The sequence below is a fragment of the Taudactylus pleione genome, unplaced genomic scaffold (assembly GCF_031769625.1).
Source record: "Taudactylus pleione unplaced genomic scaffold, aTauple2 ptg000935l, whole genome shotgun sequence".
Classification (NCBI taxonomy): Eukaryota; Metazoa; Chordata; class Amphibia; order Anura; family Myobatrachidae; genus Taudactylus; species Taudactylus pleione.
This window is the reverse complement of record NW_028285336.1, coordinates 2,975,123-2,995,868: the sequence shown is the minus strand read 5'-3', so window position 1 is coordinate 2,995,868 and position 20,746 is coordinate 2,975,123.

The window sequence follows — 20,746 nt, the reverse complement described above, 5'->3', positions numbered from 1 at the left end:
CAATCATTTCAGCCACAGTTGTGTGGCAGACCCTGGCGCTGAAATGATTGCTTTGTTAAAGTGTGCATGTCCTGTTTATACAACATAAGGGTGGGTGGGAGGGCCCAAGGACAATTCCATCTTGCACCTCTTTTTTTTCTTTGCATTATGTACAGTTTGGGGCCTAGTTTTTCAAACTGCCATCCTGTCTGCCACTGCAGTATCACTCCTAGATGGGTCACGTGTTTGTGCTGCCCACTCGTGTCGCTTAGCATAGTCATCCAGCTACCTCGGTGCAACCTTTTGGACATAAAAACACTATTGTGAGGTGTGAGGTGTTCAGAATAGACTGGAAATTAGTGGAAATTAAGGTTTTTTTTAGCTGTTTTTATGCTTTTTTTTAAAAAAAATACAGATCCAAAACACAAAACCCAGAACCCAAAACACGGAAGGGTGGTTTTGGCAAAACCAATCCAGATCCAAAACGAAGAAAGATCCATATCCAAAACCAAAACACAAAACACGAAAAGTGGCCGGTGCACACCCCTACTATAACCCTCTAGACAGTCCTGCCTATAAACCTCTAAACATAGATGGCGCTAAGTAGTGCTATGACCAGTCGCACACCCCAATAAATGCTCTCAGACTTTGACACTTGTGGTCCAATGCACAAAAGTTATTATTCAAGAAAAGTACAGATAGTTACACGCTGTGATCTAAATACAATTAGCACAAATAAATTTATACAATGACTAGATACAGTTGATATACATATGCATAAAACAGTGATTAAAGGGCCTGATTCAGAGCCGGACGCAATTAGTGCTCGTTCGTCCAGAAAATAGGGGTGGCTATTCAAATGAACCGTTCGCTGTTTGCGGTCTGTTCACGCCTCTAGGTCTGAACGAGCGTACAAAACTTGCTGTCGTTTTTTGGGAAACTACGCCCCCTGGCCGCTCGCATCCTACGTCATGTCCGCTATTTATTAGATTAATCGAGTACATCGACCAGCGTATGAACTGCTCGCTATTCTTGTGGTTGGTTTTTGCTACCACAATTTTGCGAGCAGTTCTGGCTATAAAATAACCCAGTGACGTGGTCAATAACGCTGCTGTTTTAAATATGCACACCCACAAAACGCCCGTTTTGACCTTTAAGCACGCCTGCGATCGGATCTCCACTCCCCGTTTTCAAGCACCTTCCCCTGTTACCACCCACATACGCCTCTTTCTGTCACTCAAATTAGCAGGCATTCGCTATTTTGCGAGCACATGAATTTCGGCCGCACTGACTGGTTCGCGCATGCGTATAACGATCCGTAAGCATGCGCAGTTGGGCAAACATCGCTCAGAGCGAACGAGCTGCCGCTTACGAGTGGCTCTGAATCAGGCCCAAACTTCAAAATACAACCATACAATGAGAGAGAGAGAGAGAGAGAGAGAGAGAGAGATAGAGAGAGAGAGACAGATGTCTGCTGAGAGCACATGTCCAAGATGGCTTTGGTGAGGGTGTGTGTGTGTGTGTGGTGTGTGTGTGTGTGGGGGGGGGTTGGGAATGACACATGCCCTATTGTCCACACCGCATGGTCTCTACACAAACTCCATTTTGAAAACTCACATGATACACTCCATTTTGAAAGTAAGAAAACTCACATTATGTTGTAACTCTGTAAATCATATATCCATTACTGATCACAATTATAATAACTACAACAACCTATTTGTACTATACAACAACAAAACTGCAAACTTGTTACTTACAATCTTTATAAGCTACATTACAGATTGCATTACAGATTAACACACAAATAGCTACAGGTACCCAAATAGACTAACTACTGTACAGTTTAACAACAATATACTTAGCCATATTCCAGGAGTACAAAGTCCCATTTTTGGTTGTCTTGTGAGAGGAAGACCTCTCTCTTCCAGTTCCCTGCTCCAAGTGTGTTTGCTAGCATGTGTGTTCTCAGCCTATTTCTCTGTGAGTGTCCCCAGTGTGAATGCCATACTCCTCCCCTCACCTGTGAGGCCGTTTACATAAAAGGGCATCCCAAACATCCACCTTGAAACTCCTGTCCCAACAGTGTGAGAGCAGGCCACTGGCATACAAATGCTAATTAGATTGTAGTTTCAGTTAGCCATCTCTTTTGCTATGCCGGTTTCTATGTAAACTTGTTCTGGGATCTGACCCTCTCTGGAATATGTGAATTATATATATATATATATATATATATATATATATATATATATTTGTTTTTAGTTGTATAAGGATTTGTTTTTATTATATATTGGTCTTAATATATTCTATATTATGTGGTGATATTGATATACCCTCTGTACAAAATGCAAACAGGCAAACACAATCTCATTGGCTTTTGATAAGTAACATTCAACAGTTTCTTGGTCTTGGTCTTTTGTTGCTGCTTTGTTCTTGGTTTTCCCGTTCTTGGTATGCTAATCTAAAGGGAAATACTAACATACATAGTACATTTCTATTACCTAATATCTTCATAATCCATAACTTGCAGACGCATGTTGCGATCTTCTCACCAATGATACCGGAAATCTGTTGAGACACAGTGGATAAGTACAGCACCAAACATGGTCTGCTTACCATGTACTAAACCTTAGATATCTAATAATCTTTATTTCACAACATTAATAATTACTGAATAAACCTTGAATATTACACTTTAATACTAGGGAACCTTTTATGTAAGTGTGCAGTGTGTAAGTATTGGGGAATAGGAAAAAGACGCTAGTTAGCGCTGTGCGACTATGTGTTTTGTGGAGAACATTATGGTGCATGTTATGCAAGGATAATCATTTTATATGTTTTAGTGACTGTCTGTATTTACATGGTGAGGACTTTTAACTTCTTCCTATTGAGTGGGAATCACACAACGCTCAATAATAGCATCGCCGTATGTACTTATAATGGTGAGTTTCACTAAAATGGCGCTGGGCGGCCAGTCGCAAAATGGCGTCTCATTGCCGTTCGCAAAATGGCGTCGCGCATATTTAATTTTAAACTGATCCTGTCTCAGCTTAATTATCTGGCATACGTTATAGAGCAGCAGAAAATGAGAGAAATTCTGCTAAAAAAATACAACACCAGAGTGCAGCTGATGTAGCAGTGACTCCAATCAATTTACTGAGCAATTATCTGCGCATAAACTTCTATAAAGGTAAAACACAAGATCAGCATTACTGAAGATGTAAATCTCTGGTAAAACCAAGGAATAGTACAAATGCAACCTCTGTGTAATTATCTAAGGATCATTTTATAACTATTGTTTAAGTAACATTTAATTTTAACAAGGATACCCAGTACACCCGTGTATGTGTGTTTACTAATACACAAAAAATTATATATTCAAATTAATGAAGTATAATTACCTAATTGGAGAAATATAAAAACACCTCACATTTATTATTTAATATAAATATATCCAAAAATAGAATCTCAGGTGTCTGAACTAGACAGTTAGAAAGCAGCAAAAAATAAGACTTAATTATATAATAGAACAACACCAAAGAGCAAGCAGATTTAGCGGTGACCAAAAGTAAGAATTTTCTTTATAAAACCAACAATAATGATACAAACATATTTATTGCTTAAACACTTTATAAATAATTTAGCTTCCAAATTACTGATAAACAATATCTCCTAAAGCCTAGTGAAGATACACCTGGTAATTCATTAGGACTATCTGCAGTATATGGTATTATTCCAAGGCTATCTAAGCAAATATCTGATCCTAATATTTACATCCAGCACTCACACATGAGGTCACATATGCCCAAACTGAGAAATCACGTAAACCTTATCTGAGAATTTAAATATTAAGCTCAACATACTATATACAAAAAACAGATTCTAAGTAAAGAGTGAGTCAGAAGGTATAACATTGAGGCTGATTTATTATATACAAAATAAAACAACTCAGAGGGTGTCTGGACATGTAACAAATTCTGCACGTGATCGCCTGTAAACAAAAAATAAAGGAAATAACAAAACAACTGACAATGTGCGTGTGGTTGCATTGTTTGCTATAAAATTCATATTATATTGAGAGAGTGTGTATACATGACACTGTCAGAGACTAAAGTAAAAATCACATGTAAAACATGCAACATCCTATTGTCAGGTCACTAAAATAGTAACAGACCCAACAAGACTTCTGTGAGGTTTCTCATGCTAAAAGGAGAAAGAATGATACAGACAGATAATATTCAACTCAGTTACAAGTTGTAAACATTCAAAGTAACAGCAATGACATTAATACACTATCCTAGTACTGCTATTAAGCACATTGATATCTGATACACAGGGTTGGACTGGGCCACAGGGGTACAGGGGAAATCACCGGTGGGCCCCACTGCCTGTGGTGGCAGGCCACACCCCCTCTGGTGGATGACCACATCCTTTAAGCATGGGCCCCTATCACTGCATTGCCCCTGTGGGCCCTTTATGCCTCAGACTGACAATGCTGATATATAAGTAAATAGATAAACCTGAATTATCCCTGCTATGAGATTTAAAATAAATAATGCATATCGTATCTCTTTATAATGACATGTATTACAATCCTTCTTAAATCTTATATATTTTCTATTTTCTTTAAGGAAACAATTTCCCTGTGTGTTCCTGTTTGCTTTTCGATGCAAATCTATTAATCCAGATTGTGAGCTTGCTTCAAATCTTCCTCGGGGTTCTATAAAAAGATACCCTCATACCAAAACACCCAGACAATTGGCCCAAGGCCAGTATTAATAAGCAAGTTATAAACCAATTAAATTTCTAAAATAATCGTATTATTCCTTTATTAAAAAATCCACAATACAGTAGATGGACATTTCTTACATGTTATTAATACAACAACCGATCTTTAAAGAAGGATAATTAATCACCTTCCAATCGGAAAAGTGTTTAGATGTAGTGTCCACCTTTCTTTTTAAAACCCAACGAGTTTCGTCTCTTTATGAGACTTCCTCAGGGGTAAATCTAAAATATACAATTTACAATACATATATACTGGGTGTTTTTATATATAATAGCAAGCTCAAAATGAACAAAATGGTAAATAAGTGCTATATTTCTCTTTTATAGCTACGTACCTCCAATTACACACTTGTATTCAATACAAAAAGTGTTATACGGTTCTCTAATTCAGATGTTGTAGAACCTAATTTAACATTTAAAAGATATATACATTATCAATACCAGTTATTTTATCAAGGTCCTATTAAGAACAATGATCTAATTTTTCTGTATAACCACATTACATACCTCATAGTTGGAATATGTATACCTATGTCCGTGGTTTATAGTTGACTCTCTAGTGGTTGATTCATAAAAACATGAAAACCTATTTAACATTGAAACAAATATTTCAATACCAAACAATACACACCTAACTTATCCCAATATAATAATTTTGTTCCTCCCCCTTTTTGATTTACATACATGTAGTTTGTTTGAAATAAATTTAAATTTACAATTTTCTAACAATCCTCCACAAAAAAGTTTTTGATCTTATAAAACAAAAACAAAAATAACCGGAGATTATACATAAACCAATACAAAACATTCCATAAAGATAATTAGAAAGATTCCTCTGGGAACTCACTTCCCTACTTACTATATGTGTGCTTATGCTTCTCCATCCAACTGCTACAATGATCCTACTGAATTTTTCTCCCCTTTATCCCCCCTCAGTTATGTCGTCACTTCCTCCTACTTTTGATTGGTGGATAATTAGGGATGCATAAAGTACCTTTAAAGTCTGAAAAACGTTATTTTTACTTATAAAGTGTTACTTAATACTATCTATAGTTGATATCCCTTTGATCAATAAAAGCATATCTACTTTTATTTATTCAGAATCGTCTAATTGGTAAACGCTAATCTAAAAATCCCAACATCCATTTTGTTTTTGTAGTCCTTAATCTAATTGGTTTAAATTGCCCATATGGTAGGCAGACGTCCGCTCAGCTCTACTGTTGCTATAGTTACATTTGTTGACTAATTTTAATAGGTTGGAACTCGCTGTGACGTCTCTTGTCACGTGTGTACCCGACTTGGTTGTTTACCGTCGTCCTAGTAACGGACGCTGTCTCTCACTCTATACCTAGCAGGGTTCACAATATCGCCCCAGTCTAACGTTCACCCCGCAGACCACTCTCTAATAAGTATCGCCGTTGTTACAATTTCAACGGTAAGAACAAAAGCTCACAGTAACTTCATTCATCACGTGCGGACCCGGTTCTACTATTTGGCCGTCTTCACCCGCCACGTGTGAACCCTATTTAGTATGTTTACCATTGTCCTGGTTATAGACGCCGGCTCCCGATCTGTACCCGGCAATAACCACAAAAACGCACCAATCTAATAACCAATTGGCAGGTTAATATATATTGATTATCACTATTATCATTTAACTAACACTGACAACACTACTGTTACTTTGGTTACAATTGTTTGGATCTCACTGTGACATCACTTGTCATGTGTGAACAACTATGTTGTTAACCGTCGTCCTAGTAACGGATGCTAACTCTCTCTCTATACCTAGCAATGTTCTCGGTGACGCCCCAGTCTAACGTTCACCCAGCAGACAATAACTTGGATGGAGAAGCATAAGCACACATATAGTAAGTAGGGAAGTGAGTTCCCAAAGGAATCTTTCTAATTATCTTTATGGAATGTTTTGTATTGGTTTATGTATAACCTCCGGTTATTTTTGTTTTTGTTTTATAAGATCAAAAACTTTTTTGTGGAGGATTGTTAGAAAATTGTAAATTTAAATTTAAATTTATTTCAAACAAGCTACATGTATGTAAATCAAAAAGGTGGAGGAACAAAATTATTATATTGGGATAAGTTAGGTGTGTATTGTTTAGTATTGAAATATTTGTTTCAATGTTAAATAGGTTTTCATGTTTTTATGAATCAACCACTAGAGGGTCAACTATAAACCACGGACATAGGTATACATATTCCAACTATGAGGTATGTAATGTGGTTATACAGAAAAATTAGATCATTGTTCTTAATAGGACCTTGATAAAATAACTGGTATTGATAATGTAAATATCTTTTAAATGTTAAATTAGGTTCTACAACATCTGAATTAGAGAACCGTATAACACTTTTTGTATTGAATACAAGTGTGTAATTGGAGGTACGTAGCTATAAAAGAGAAATATATCACTTATTTACCATTTTGTTAATTTTGAGCTTGCTATTATATATAAAAACACCCAGTATATATGTATTGTAAATTGTATATTTTAGATTTACCCCTGAGGAAGTCTCATAAAGAGACGAAACGCATCGGGTATCCTTCTTTAAAGATCGGTTGTTGTATTAATAACATGTAAGAAATGTCCATCTACTGTATTGTGGATTTTTTAATAAAGGAATAATACGATTATTTTAGAAATTTAATTAGTTTATAACTTGCTTATTAATACTGGCCTTGGGCCAATTGTCTGGGTGTTTTGGTATGAGGGTATCTTTTTATAGAACCCCGAGGAAGATTTGAAGCAAGCTCACAATCTGGATTAATAGATTTGCATCGAAAAGCAAACAGGAACACACAGGGAAATTGTTTCCTTAAAGAAAATAGAAAATATATAAGATTTAAGAAGGATTGTAATACATGTCATTATAAAGAGTTGCGTTTTAATAGGAGCACCCCATCAGTAATTTGTTTGTCTATTTGTAAATTAGTCCTTCTAACAGAGGACTTACTGAAGGGTGCTGCTGAAATTTATACTAATAGCGCAGTTTAGGGTCTTTTTGTGTGAATGCATATCGTATGTTAACCACTTTTTTCACCACTTATCATTACACTAATTTGGATTTTTAATATTTCTTTATTCATTGGAGCAAGAAAATAGTGTACAATAGCATAATATGTATCAAATAAGTACTGTACACCCAGAGCAGACCACATTACAGAAAACATAAGAAATAATAGCATCTGTATTTTTTATTATTCCTTTAACCATTGTTATCTACAATAGTGAAAACAATTTTGTTATTTTTACATTTCTTTTATCCATGACAATAGTGAGTTGTAATATGATGCCATTAATCTAACTAATAAATCATTTGATTATTGTTTATCAATTTTTTGTTGGGTCATCCCTTATTTGCCAATTGCAGCCCATATTTACTGTTTGGGTAAGAGGGTGTTTGACCACTTATATCTTAAGTGCTGACATTACCTTTAACAGTCCTATATTGCTTGGCTCCCATTTATGGAGAGTAAGAGACTAGCTTTGCATAGCGGAAATGTCACAATGAAATTTTGATCTATAAAGTACCTTCTCAGCGCCAGAGATTATCTTCTTTTTTCAATTAAGTTAAGTTGGGAAATCCACTAGTTCTCCATAGGTCGCAGAGATTGGGCGCACATTGGCGCCGCCCTTACATTAATTTTTATTATATCAAGAGCACTTCTGCTAGAGATAAAATAGTATGGTTGATGTGTAGAAGCTGATTGCGCAGTGTGCTCCTAGCCTAGCAGCGACTGAGAGCAACTGCAACATGGAACTCCGTCAAATCTGTGGGCAGCTGGGAGAGTCTGAGAGGACGTATAATGTGACCGGAACCGAAAAGGTAAGTATTCACTGTTACCAGCCCAATCCAGAGTGTGCTTTGAATACTGTAATATCTGGGATTAATGATTCTAATTCTGGTTAGTTTTGGGACTCAAGAACGTCCAGTATCCTGGGATTGACTTTCCTAATCTCTGTCCAAAGAACACTACTTTCTGGGACAGTGGAATGCTACGAGTATTTGTACATGAGATATAGGAGGCAAAAGCAGATCATCGTTACTATTAATAACTAGCACATTAACAATGGGTGTGGGATGTGCATTACACATAGGCCCCTGAGCCAGAGGGACCCTGTACCACCCACCCTGTTCCCATCATTTTAAACTGCTGCCACTGGCCTGAAGAAGCATGTAAATGCTGAGTAAAGTTTCAGCTAGTGGGCTACTCCACAGCTACTGTTGTTAATAAGGCATCAAGAGTGAGTACAGCTATGACAGCACAAGAAGAAACTATCATATGCCACCACCGAGCAGTCAGTTGTTGACAGTCAATGCACAGAGTCACAGCACTTTGCTGGAGGGCACAGCAGCTGTGCATTGACTGTCAATGAATGACAGCTCAGAGCTAGTGCATGAATATATATTCTCCCTGCACTCCTGGAGATTGATTGACAGTCAGTCAGTGCCCTGATCTGTCAAACATGAGCCCTGATTGGAGAAGTTGCAATCACATGACCCTGCAGCTCTTCCATTATTAAAGACTCCTTCTCTCCTCGTGTCATCCCTCATGAAACAGCTCAAAGTGCATGTATTCTCCTCTTTGGTTAATGGGGCGCTAATTCCTTAAACATCCTGATTAATAAACAAATGGTTATAATAAAAGTATAAAATAGCCTTGATGTAAATATTCCAATTTGTTCACATTACACAAAACATATAGAAGATTGCTAAACTTCATCCAAAAGTATTGATCATCCATGTGGCAAGGATCATACTTAGGGGAATTTTATTTGAGTCATTACACAAATGCCTGAAATGTTTCACTGTAAAAACCATCAAAACATCAGATTGGTTACATTCAGTAAAACTGTTATGTGGACAAACACAGCAGATGATGTACAGAGCTTTTAAACCCCCCAAAGATTTCTGCTTTGTACAAGTTCTATGAAGATCGATGATGCTGGTCACCCAAAGTAATCATTATTAAAACAAACATGACATTCTCCATGGTCAACCAGCACTATGTTGAATAAACATAAGCATAAAGAAATCTCTGCAAGGATAATCTCGGAAAATATTAGCATAAGGTCCAGTTGACATGTTTGGAAACACCCATATCATATGAACATTTAATGCCCCATGTTTTTCTTTACAATACACAGCGCGATAACTCAGCTGCTGGTACCCAGATATATTCCCAGTGGTATATAATATAACAGTAAATATAACTGCATCTCTGACAGCTCAACTGAAGCAAAAAGTAACTTGGGGGAAATTACAGCATGACATGCTGAATCTATAGCTCTACAAATTCTATTGCCGTGGTCAGGTCACTTCTCTCCCAGATGCTCGCTGTTTCCCGTTCCCTTGCTATGATTTATTCTGTGACCAGACTTTGGAGCATGGTGGCCCTAAGGGGCAATCCCACAGTACTAATTCTTTACCAAACAAAAAGTTACAATTTCGCTAAACTTCATTGTATTCGTTGGGCATATTTATTTCAGATTTTCTAATTTTTTTTTTGTAATGTGGATGTGGGACTTTAATGGAAAACACTTTTGTTAATTGTTACAGATCACATTTTTTAGTATTCCAATTTATACATTTTCATGATTCTATAATTTTTTTTTTTAAGTTTATACACTTTCAACCTGTAGGAAAAAAGATGGAAAGCACTATTACGCAAACTCCATGTTGGAACCTCCAGGGTGGCTTCATTCCTTTAACAAGGGTCAAATTTCACAGGCGCTCCATTTGGCTTTTTTTTTTTTAAATGCCACAGACACTATCTTGCTCCAGGGGTTTGACAGCTAAAATCAGTTGCGCTGCTCATACATTACTATGACGGACACAGTAAGTGACATAGGCCCTGATTCAGAGCCGCTCGCTGCTGCTGCCCACTCGCTGGTATTGTGGGCCATTTTTTTTTTTTCTGTTTTCCAGCCACTAGCAAAGCTGTGGGAGACCACCCACAGTTTGTGCGAGCTGCCATGAGAGCATCGCGATAATCGCGACCATCGGCCTTGTGACGAGACCCTGCGGTAGGGTCTAGGCTGCCGCAAGGCCGAATGGACTTCCTGCGCTAATAGAGCAGGAAATCCACTACTGACATTTCACTGTTCATAGCCACCATTATTAAATCTAATTTATGAATTGCTAGTTTTTAATTAATAATCATATTTCTTAAATACTGATATGCAATTATACCAATTACATTGATATTTTCAAGTTGTGTTATCATTTAGCTCATTTTGCCACAATGTGCTGTATGTGTGAAGGCACAGCACACTATAACAATTGGAAAATCTTAGCAGTAAATGTTCTGCCTTTCATGCTCGCATGGATGAAGAGAAAAAGGCTGCTGTTAGGTAATAAGACAAACTTGGAAAAACTGCAGCACAGACTTGCCCGTCAGCAACAGACAGAAATAACAAATACAGTAAAAGTGTAATGGCTGGTATCCACTTATAGATATACAAATGAGAGCACGACTACGACATTGCAATCGTGCTTTCGTTTGTATATCTAGTGATGTGCCTAGACTGAACGTTCACTCGTTCAGTCCAGGCACATCCCTCATCCCCGCACATGCTGAACCTGACGAGATCGTCAGGTTGACCAGCATGTACGGGCGATGTCGGATGTCGGAAGCGACCAGCGAGCACGCGCATCGCTGGTCGCTTCCGACCAAAACATGCCCGATGCATGCGCGATTTGCAAGTGATTGCACGATAATGACGTCGTTATCGTGCAATCGCTTGGTTAAATCGCTAAGTGGATACCACCCTTAATTCTTCCATGCAATATATTTTTACCTCAAGAAAAGAAGCTAAGAGCAATAGTAGAACACCTAAAGCCAACACTTCCAGGCCCCAATAATACAGAACTGTTCAGTCCCTTGGGAAAGCTGTTCTTTTGCAAAAAAGAATTGAAACATATATAAAAAAAAAATAATTGACATACAATTTAAAATAACTAAAAAATGAAGGCTGAAATCTATGCCCTGAATACTATGCGGAAAGGTGTACTTCCAATTCTAGAACATTATAAGGTTCCCTGTGTTTGTACTCTGGCCACAGACATCATTATACTTACCATTTCTGAAGAAACAGGAGAACAATTTTGGGGATGTAGTTAGCAGATCAGCAGCCGCAATACTGCTGGTCTAAATCCCGATGTGGAAGCCCAACACGGGACTTAAGATAGCCGTCGAAATACCGATACCTATCTTAATCCCGATGCCAGAATACAGACAAGACGCCACCCCTAACGAGGTAAGCAGAGGGCGTCTTAGCTGTTAGCCATGAGGTGGGGGGGGTTAGGTTTAGGTAGCATAGCGGGGTTAGCATTAGGTTTTGGGGGGGTTAGGGTTAGGCACCCCTTAGGTGGGGTTAGGCACCACTGGGCAAGGGGGTTAGGCACTAAGGGGGGAGGGTAAGGTTTAGGCACGAAGGGGGGAGACTTAGGTTTAGGCACTAACGGAAAGGGGAGGGTTAGGGTGTGGGATGGGGAGGGTTAGACTACAAGAAGGGAGGGTTAGGTGGAAAGGGTTAGTATTGTTACCAGACCCCTGTTGCGATACCAACCATCAAGCTGCCGCTGTCTGTATTTTGAAAGGAAGCATCCCGACAGTCGGTATTACATACCCATTCCCAATTTTGTATGACATGGATTCTCAGAAGCCTCCTGTTCCCCATTCTGTTACTGATAAGGTTATTTACCCTGAGAAGCAGTATGCTGTGCACTGTAAGAACTACAATTATTGGTTTACTTGCCAGGCCCTTAGGGGGTGATATCTGCAAAGTGCCATTGGAACGCCATAGGGACAGTTGGGGAGCCGGCAACTCAAAGAAACCAACATCACCTCAAACATAATGATGCCGAACAAGTTTTCCTATTACCGCAAATAGTTCAAACTTATTGGACTTTATAGGTGACACTTTGGTCTATGCGATGGATTTCTCTGTGCATCCATAAATCACAATGCGAGTTCTGCGCACGTGCAGTGCAGCTTACACGCATGCGCAATGGCAAACAGTCACAATTGCGTCCATCTCTGAAGCAGGCCCTGAGTTCCTTAAATGTTAGTCCATGATTGTGGAATTGCCCCATAATTAATAGAACCATTACCAAGGAGCTTCATATAAGAAGACTAAACAACCCTACTCTAAAGCCCCTATAGTTACCACTCCTTTTCTGAGCCACAAAATTCATTGGCAAGGTATGGACTGAGCCCAATGCCTATCTGCTTCTGGCAGATCCACAAAGTAACAAGATCCATGGGGCTTTGATGATCCCATTACCAAACACAATTTGGGAGCACCCCGATAAGAACTTTAACTCCTTGTCAGAACAGTCTCACCATCAGGACTCTTGATGTTTTGAGGCTTGTGTCAGTGGCATCTATGATGGATGCAGGGTGTGTGATGCACGGGTCCAGGGGGGCCCACTACACACCCAATGTTTGTTTCTCAAATCTCCAAAGTCTGGAATCAGCTGCACTGCACAAATCACCGGGAAATTGGTGTGACGGAAAGTTCCCCAGTGATTTGCGCATGCATAGTAGAAAAATCCCTCAGACCTGTGCATGTGCAGCAGAGGCTGCTAGAGAGGAGGGGGCCCACTTCTTGGGATGTCTCCAGTCAACTGGGTACTTGGTGACTGCAAGTTTTACTATCTCTTTAGCAACACCAAAACAACCCATCTGGAAACATTTAAGAACTTTAAATCACAGCAGTTTAAAGCACAGATAAAACATCAGCCAATAAATCTCAATACTGCAATATTGGTGGGAGAGGATGCTCCATCTTTATTTTCAAATGTGCCTATTACACTTCACAGTCACAGCTTAGGTACTGTACTAACACAAAGCCATTATTGAACTGCACTACTGTACCACTGAGAGTATTATTGCAGCTGCAATTATTACTGTACCACTGAGAGTATTATTGCAGCTGCAATTATTACTGTACCACAGAGAGTATTATTGCAGCTGTAATTATTACTGTACCACAGAGAGTATTATTGCAGCTGCAGTTATTACTATACCGCTGAGAGTATTATTGCAGCTGTAATTATTACTGTACCACTGAGAGTATTATTGCAGCTGTAATTATTACTGTACCACTGAGAGTATTATTGCAGCTGTAATTATTACTGTACCACTGAGAGTATTATTGCAGCTGTAATTATTACTGTACCACTGAGAGCATTATTGCAGCTGTAATTATTACTGTACCACAGAGAGTATTATTGCAGCTGTAATTATTACTGTACCACTGAGAGTATTATTGCAGTTGCAATTATTTCTGTACCACTGAGAGTATTATTGCAGCTGCAGTTATTACTATACCGCTGAGAGTATTATTGCAGTTGCAATTATTTCTGTACCACTGAGAGTATTATTGCAGCTGCAGTTATTACTATACCGCTGAGAGTATTATTGCAGCTGTAATTATTACTGTACCACTGAGAGTATTATTGCAGCTGCAGTTATTACTGTACCACTGAAAGTATTATTGCAGCTGCAAGCTATTCAGAGAGGAAGTGAGAAAGAAGATGAACCTCGTGGGACAATGCTTATACCTGTGAGAGTGTTAGAACAGATAGAAATAACTCCACAGTATGTAACTTGTTAATAATAACATAACAGAGTATTACATGAAGGAAAATGGTTGCTTGGCAATATGAGTTCATGCGTTGCCTGTATTTATCTCCATGTTCTTGGTTTATGCTTCATGATGTTTCCTTGTCGGAATTTAGGGCCTAATTCAGAGATGGGCGCAAAGCCAATAAATGTGCAGTTCGCCAATGTTTTAGTTGTTACGCATGCATCAGAGTTGCGCGGCGCACGCATCCTGATAGATTACTGTTGTTGCACGCAGTGAGCACTTATTTGCATTGCAATTGACAGGCATGGACCGTTTATTATTATTATTATCATTTATATATATGGCTCCACATGTATTCCGCAGCGCCTTACATAGTACATAAACAAATAGGGAACCAGCAACAAACAGTATAATACAATACTATGCAGGACAAGGACATGGATAATATACATTGCTACATTAGCGACAGTGGCGTCCTTACCTGACATCACACCTGGTGCGGGTCGGGAGGACAGGTACCCTTCTCTGCGCACGACGCACACAGGAAAATCAGGGGGTGTGGCCTCGTGAGTGGGGGTGTGGCCCCATGGGACGAACCCACGTTTTTTATTACATCAGGGGTGCTGCGGTGCAGGCTGCCCCTGGGGACCATCCTGTTTGAGTGCCTGTTCCCTCACTGTGCTAGGAGCCGAGTGCTGAATGTAATGCAGCACCCGGCTCCTGTCACTGAGGGGGAGCCAGCACTTTGGTGTCACCCCTCAGCTGGTGACACCCGGTGTGGACCGCACCCCCCGCACCCCCCTTGTGACGCCAGTGATTAGCGACCATAACACCCAAATAGGCAACAAAGCGTAAGCAACGGGGAGTAGTTACTCAAACATAGGCGTGTGGGGACCATTTTCGGGGCGTGTCTCAGCCTGTGACTGTGATCCTGTATGCAGTTGCAAAGGCTCCACCATTTCAGTTCCATCATCCAAGATCAATAATCATCTAATCTGCGTCAGATGCTGCGCCTTTGTACACAATCGCTTGGATTTGCGAAGAGGCTGGTGGGTGTCCCAATACACATCTAAGGGGCTGCAACATTTCCATATTTTTGCACAGATGTTGTGTACAAAGACGCAGTTGCTACAGAATTTGCGTCAGTCTCTGAGTCAGGCGCTTAGTATAGACTAGTCACACTGTTATGTGTTAGGGACAAAGGTTTTCTTTCTGGGAAGTCCTGCAACAGCCTTGAGGGCTGGAATGCTTGGCTAGCTGCGGCCGTGAGGCGGCCTGGAGGGCTGGTAAGCCTTAACTAGTTGTTACCCGTGGGCTGTAGAACTTGATGTGGCCTTTGGGCTGTGAAGCAGCCTTGCGGGCTGGTAAGCCTTGGCTAGTTGTGGCCTGTGTGCTGTAGAACAAGATGCGGCCTTTGGGCCGTGCAGAAGCCTTGTGGGTTGGTGAGCCTTGGCAAGTTGTCACTGATGCGCGGCTTGTGCCGCCATGTTGACAGAAGCAGCAGCACGCTAGATTGCGTACTCTGGACGCTGGAGTGCGGCCTGTGCCGCTGGGTTGAGACAAGTGGCAGCATGCTGGATTGCGTACTCTGGACACAGGAGTGCGGTATGTGCCGCCTGGATGACACAAACGGCAGAGAGTTAGTATGCGGACCGTGCCGCCTGGATGACACAAACGGCAGGAACAACAAGACTGACATGAGAACTGGTACTCGACTAGAAACAGGATACTTAGACAGAAACGGAAACACGAGAGACACTATCACCGGCATCGGAGCAGCCTTCGCACCAGAAGGAAATAGCCGCAGGAGCCAATCAGAACAGACCAGAGATGATGGACAGTTGGTAGTAGGAGTTTCAGCGTACGGTCACCCGGCGCTCACATCAGCGGCTTGTGACATTATGTTTATGCCATGTACACTGAATGCAATTCAGTTCTTGTGCTAAACATGTGCCTATCTGTACAACAGGGTGGTGCCTGGCAGATGTTCATAAGGATTTGTACAAACACATACAGTAGGGGCTGATTCTGAGTTGCATGCAAAGTGGCTGTAGATACAGGTAGTTTGATTTACTACAATTATGCTAATGCCAGTATATGATCAACTAATATGGAAGGGAATCGGTATTGTAAAGCCGGCTGTCAGGATGCCTCCAACAGCACCCCGATGGTTGGTATCCCGACAGGGGCGGGTAAATATACTTACCCTCCCCCTTCTCACTTTTTGTAGCCTAACCCTAGCCCTCCCCACCCGGCAGCCTAACCCTCCCTGTTAATGCTTAAACCTAAGTCTCCCACCTTCATGCCTAAACCTAACCCACCCCCCTTAGTGCCTAACCCTAACACCCCAGTGTTGCCTAACCCTAACTCTCCCCACTAGGGGTGCCTAACTCTAACCTCCCTCCCACAAAACCCCTCTATGCTATCTAAAACTAACCCACCCACTCACAGTCAACACTAAGGGCACCCTGGACTTACCTTGCTCGGGTTGGCGTCCTTCTGTGTTCCAGCGTCGGGATTAAGATAGGCGTTGGTGTTTTGATGCCTATCTTAAGTACCATGTCGGACATTCATCCCTATCGAGGTACGTGCAGTGGTGGACTGGGGCATGAGGGACCCACAGAGGAAATACAATAATTGGGGCCCACGAAGGACTCAACTCTCTACCAGAGAGAATTAGCCAGCTTCTCCTCTCTTTCTTTCTTTCTGTTTATCTATATTTTAACAATCCAAAAATACTTTGGTATACATAGACTAAAAAAGTATAATAGCATAAAACTCCATGGAATCTATGCATAGAGTAGTGAAAAGTCTTGTTTAGCTGAAAACAGAGCTTTTCACTGCCTTCTCCGGCGACCCCGCTTTGTGTATGGATCGCATCACTATACTTTTGAATGATGAGTGCAATTCATAAAGAAACAGAAGGCTCATCTTTCCGTTCCTCTCCTGCAGTACAGATTCGCCATCTGAGGATGGAGTAATCTGTACTGTCAACTGAATAGAGGAAGTTGTCTACCCAGCACCCGGCGCTGGCTCCGGCCCCTGTTACCCAGCACCCATTGCAGCAGGTCTGATCTGACCTGCTGCTATCAGACATCGGCACATGCGTAGTGAGCAGCAGGCATATCGGGCTCCAGATATGTCTGTCTTCTTACTGCTTCCAGGGATCGCAGTGGGGCCGGATACCGCATGAATATCGATGTGATGCAATATATAGTGATATTTTTCAGTAGCCAGTTCATGTTCTTCATGAACAGACCCCCATGTCAGATGCTGTATGTTTTGCACAGTTAAAAGGAGAAGAAAGAGAGAGAGAGGGTTGCAGGGGTAGGATCCAAAAGGAGCAGAGGGGAGGGGGAGATAAATTCCCACACCACCAGCGTGCCAGTCACCAGGTTGAAGTGTATAAAAAGACAGCAGCAGGAGATATGATGTTGAATTGTGAGCCAGTGAGAGCAAGGAGATTGAGGAAATTGGAGATAAAGTGGTCATGGACGGGGGAAGTTTATTGCAGACAATGGAATAATTGAAGGCACAGGGGAATCAGAGGGATGGAAGAGGAAATATTTAGATGAGGAAAGATTTAGATGAGGTTTGAAGGCATAGGCAAATGCAGGGGGGGTTTCCGTCTGCCTGGAAACCCCCCTCCCCAGCCCACACCATGACCACAATAGAAATAGTAATGTAATAGAATTTTACTAGTGCTGCATGTTCTTCACAGTATCACAAATGAAATAATTAGCACCACCTGTGCAACTCTTAACATGTATCAATCAGTAATAAATAACCTGTGCACCAACTAGGAGATCTGGAAAACATTCACTGTTAGGGATGTGCTGCTATAGAGCCCAATATGTACATATATGTCCAGGGCAGTGCTAGGTTATTCTGCTGCTCCCCCAGATTCCCGGACTTGCTCTAATACTCTAGGATGGTGCCCACATCTAAAATAAAATCATTCAGCTCAGGCAGGATGGCCCTACTGCCGCATCTAATGGCTTACTGTGATTGCTGGTCCTCTATATGCTGGAATTATGACACACAATATACTTTGTATGATGCATATTAAAGCTGGTTAAGTGCTAATTATACCCTCTTCATGGACTGGCCACACTCACTCTAAAATCAAGCATTTGGAAACCCCCCTCTAGAAATCCTGCATTTGCCACTGGAAGGGTCAATGTTACACCAGGGTGTGCTGGGGGAAAGCATGGTGCTGAGATGTGAGCGGTGCAGTGGGGGAGGGAGTAGGTGTGGAGGAGCTCAAAGGTGTGGAGGAGGCAGGCCAAAGAGTGAGCAGGAGAGGATTAGGTACAACAGGGGGGAGACAGAGATACACTGATACATGGCAAAGTGAGAACAAGAAAGAGAAGGAGACAGGTAAGAGTGTAGAATATCAATTTCATGAGCTGGGGGAGAACCACAATGTGAGGGAGCATGGCATAGACTATTGTAGGAAAGAAATGGAGGGGAATGATGAATGGGGAGATGAGGGCGGACACGTCTGGTATCATGCTGGGGTAAACAGAACAGAGTGAGAGGTGGGGAAATAATAATGACAGTAACATAAAATCAATCATAAAATGTGCGGGTGGCGGCCGAACTGGAAGACTTGCCCTGTCTTGCGGGTGGCCAGGAGTGGCACCCAATATTAGAGAGCCTCCCGGCCATTCCGGGAGAGTAGGCAAGTATGAATATAGTGCAGTAAGAAAAGGTAGAGGAAACAGTTGTAGTTCAAAGTACTCACAATTAGGTGTCTCGATGATGTGTGTTTTTAATCTGCTTCCATATTATTTATCAATGGTGCTGAATTGGGGGGAAGTCTGTGTTCAGTTACTGCAGTGCTCCAGTCACCCACCAGGATACACTCAGCAGCAGTCAGCAGCCCATTCATCAGCCCTCCCTGGACAGTGCAGACAAGTGTTCCCCACATGTGACTGTTTGAGGAGGGGGCCCCTGGTGCTACTTTCTGACTGAAGATATGATGACTACAAAAATAGGCTGCAGCGGGGTTGACAGGGTTAAAAGTTCAACAGATTTAGATGGTCAACACACAAATTTTTTAATTTAACCCTAATCGTCCCCCTGGTGCCCTATCCTCCACCTGATTCCTAACCCTCCCCCTAGTGCCTAAACCTAACCCTAACATAACCCTCCTCCTAGTGGCTAACCCTAACCATTCCCCCCACAGTTGTAACATGGCCTGCATTGCGTTTGTGCGCGCTGCACACTGCATATTTCAGCCTCCCTCTATAACTCCTTTGTGCCCTGTTTGGTTATGGCTCCAAAATGAAATTGTTTTGTCAACAGTCTCAAAGTGGACACATATGATTGTATATTTTATTTTCCCCAGTTTTCTGGTTTGTGGAGTTGAACGTGTGTCTGTCCATTATGACTTTGCAAGTAATACATCTGTTTCTTTCTTGTCTTCCCCCTCTGCATATGTAAATGTGTTTGCTTAGTAACTGCCTCTACACCTGCCAGATTAAGCAATGTGTACGCTTGTACCTTCTTTGATTTTTCAGACAGTCCAGCAATGCGGTACACCACCCATTCTCTCCTGAACTGCACCCATCTGTCAGCGATATTTTCCTCAAACACAAGGGGGTTGAGCCATGGTATCCCGCTTTTGACACCATGTAGATGTGCTCCAATCAGGTAAGACTCATGGGGGTAAATTTACTAAAGTGAGAGTTTTTAGCTATTATCTAGTTAAATGTTAAGTAGTATCTGATTGGTTGCTATGGGCAACATCTCCACTTCTAAAAACTCTCACTTTAGTAAAAATACCCCATGGAGTCTGGAGTGCAGAAGAACATCTTTCCTTATGCTGGGTACACACTGGCAGATATATATCAATTGATCGACCAATATATCATATGCCTTTCGGCCAGTGTGTACCAGTGATACGCCTGTGAGCAGCGTCATACAGACATATCGCTGGCTGTCCTGCACAGATATATCTGTCCATCGTGCTGTGTGTACGGGTGATCAGCCGACCGCCCGTACACTTGCAGCAGCAGCAGCTGCGGGAGGGGGGCGCGGCGTGACCCCCAGCCAGCGGGACCTGCAGACAGAAGGAAGATGCTGGTTCAGTGTGTATGAACAACCATTATCTGCTAGGGTTAGGTCTAGAACGAGGTGCTGTAAAGGACCTCTGATGTCACAACCACATGACCTGTGACAAAAGGGGGGGCAAAGTTTAGAACGATGGCCAAAAGTGACGCCTGGCCACGGTTCGGGCACAGTGGCTCATTTAGCTCGTCATAGGTTTCAATTCCTCCTCTATGCCCACGTGTATAGTAACACTGGTAGCGGACTAGCCCTGCTGCAGCACGGGTTGTGACATCAGAGGTCCATTC